Below are 2,573 nucleotides of genomic sequence, written 5' to 3' on the forward strand. Positions count from 1 at the left end.
AGATGCTCAATATCACTAGCTATCAGAGAGATGCAAATTAAAACTACAATGAGATACCACTTTACACCGGTAAGAATGGCTATCATAAACAAAGCAATAAACAGCAAATGTTGGAGAGGGTGTGGAGGAAAGGGGACTCTGGTCCACTGTTGGTGGGATTGCAGACTGGTACAACCATTATGGAAAACAGTATGGAGTTTTCTCAGAAAACTAAAATTGGACTTGCCTTTTGACCCAGCAATTCCACTGCTGGGATTGTATCCTAAGAACCCTAAAACACCAATCCCAAAGAACCTATTCACCCCAATGTTCATAGCAGCACAATTTACAATAGCCAAGAGTTGGAAGCAACCTAGGTGCCCATCAGTAAATGAATGGATCAAAAAACTATGGTACATATACACAATGGAATTCTATGCCGCAGAAAGAAAGAAGGAGCTCCTGCCTTTCGCAACAACATGGATGGAACTGGAAAGCATTATGCTGAGTGAAATAAGCCAGGTGTTGAAGGACAAATACCATATGATCTCACCTTTAACAGGAATCTAAACAACAAAACAAACAAGCAAGCAAAATATAACCAAAGACACTGAAATAGAGAACAGGCTGATAGTGACCAGAGGGAAGAGGGGAGGGAATTTCAGGGGAAATATGGGAGGGATTTAGAGGAACCTGTATAAAGGATACATGGACAACAAGTGAGAAGGGTGGAAATGGGAGGGAGGGGGGAGTGGGATGGGATGGGAGTAATAGACAGAAAATTGTACTTGAAAAATAATTAAATAAAAAAATTGGAAAAAGTAAAAAAAAGAAAAAAAAGAAATAATGATTGTTCAATTTAAGAAATAATTATTGTACTTACAAAATGTGCAGAGGCTTGTTAAAAATGTAATAAGAATAAAAATTTTAATTACATAACTTTGCTTCCAAAGTTAGTGGGGGTGTCCACAAAGAATTCCAGGACAAGTTACTAATTTGAAGCACCATGGACATGTGATCAGGTTACTAAGAGGAGAGACTATTTTAGGTTGTCGTGGGAGTCTTCATGGACGATGTAGACTAAGGGCTGGGCTTGAAACAAGGGAAGGAATGTAACAAGCAACAAGGAGCTACAGGGCATAAGTGAAAATGGTAGCGTTAACTTAGTAGTGGTTTGCCTGTATTCAGGCAAGGATGGTACCTTATCATTCTTACTTGTCAATGGGAAACTGAGGCTCAGGTAACTCAAAAAGTGATTTATCTGAGGCCACACAGTGAATAAGTAACAAAACTAAAATGTGTAACACAAAGTCCAATGCCACTTCTATTTGGTGGCTTGGAATTTCTGATACATTACTCCAGATAAATGTATTCATACGTGAGAATCAGCAAAAAAACAAAAACAGATCCAAACCATGTATATAAACTGTCCTGGGACCTACAAATAACTTACTCAAGAAACTACTGTTATTAAGCCCTGGCTAGTGTAGCTCAGTGGATTGAGCACGGGCCTGCAAACCACACGATCGAGGTTCGATTCCCAGTCATGGCACATGCCTGGGTTGCAGTCCATTTCCTGGCAGGGGACACACCAGAGGCAACCATACATTGATATTTCTCTCTCTCTCCTGCTTTTCCCCTCTAAAAATAAATTAATAAAAACTTTAAAAAAAACAAGAAAGAAACTACTGTTATTGTACCTTTCCTTTGGCATCTCTGCCATGGAGCCTGTATGTTATTAAGGAGTATAGATGAATAAATGGTTGAGGTTATGAACTGAATGTGTCCCCTTTCCAAAATCTGTATTTCAAAACCCTAACTCTCAATGTCACTATATTTAGTGATAGGGTCTTTAGTGAAGCATTTAAGGTTAAATGAGGTTATAAGGATGGGGCCCCAATCTGATAGAATTTAGATCCTTCTAAAAGGAAGGGGAAAGGCCAGGCAAAAACACAGCAAGAAGACACCATCTACAGCTCAAAGAGAGTGACATTATTACGAGCCAAACTTGCTGGCACCTTGATCTTGGACTTTTAGCCTCCAGAACCATAATAAAATAAATTTATCCTGCTTGAGCCATTCAATCCAGCATTTTGTTACGGCAGCCTAAACAAACTAATGCAGTCAGGTCAGGAGACAGGTGGTCATTAGTCTGTGTATAATTCAAAAGTCATGTCACAAAGGGACTGCTACAATGTGTCAGCCACACATTAGCCATCTGGCCAAAGCAGCAGGCTAACTGGCATGAGATGCACCTATACAACGTTCCTCAATAAAGAGGACGAATTACTCTGAGCAGCTTCCCCTTCCATTACGAGTCTTCTCATGGTATCCTGTCCTTTATCTCTATCTTAGGCCCCTGTGAACACTGCCTCTCCTCTTTTATAGGCTCAGGCTCTTACTTATTTCTAGAAAATTTTTCTGAAAAAAAAAGGAAAACTCCATTTTACAGATGAAGAAGGCAAAGAGAGGAGTAAGTTGTCCAAGGTCAAAGAGCCAATAAGTAGTAGACATTTCCTCACTTATTTTCCTTAGCTTCCTGGACTGTTTGGTCCTCTCCACCTATCTCTGATATTAGTTCATAGGCTTCTGGT

This window comes from Sturnira hondurensis, unplaced genomic scaffold (assembly GCF_014824575.4).
Source record: "Sturnira hondurensis isolate 20B ecotype Veracruz unplaced genomic scaffold, ASM1482457v3 Scaffold0000780, whole genome shotgun sequence".
Classification (NCBI taxonomy): domain Eukaryota; kingdom Metazoa; phylum Chordata; class Mammalia; order Chiroptera; family Phyllostomidae; genus Sturnira; species Sturnira hondurensis.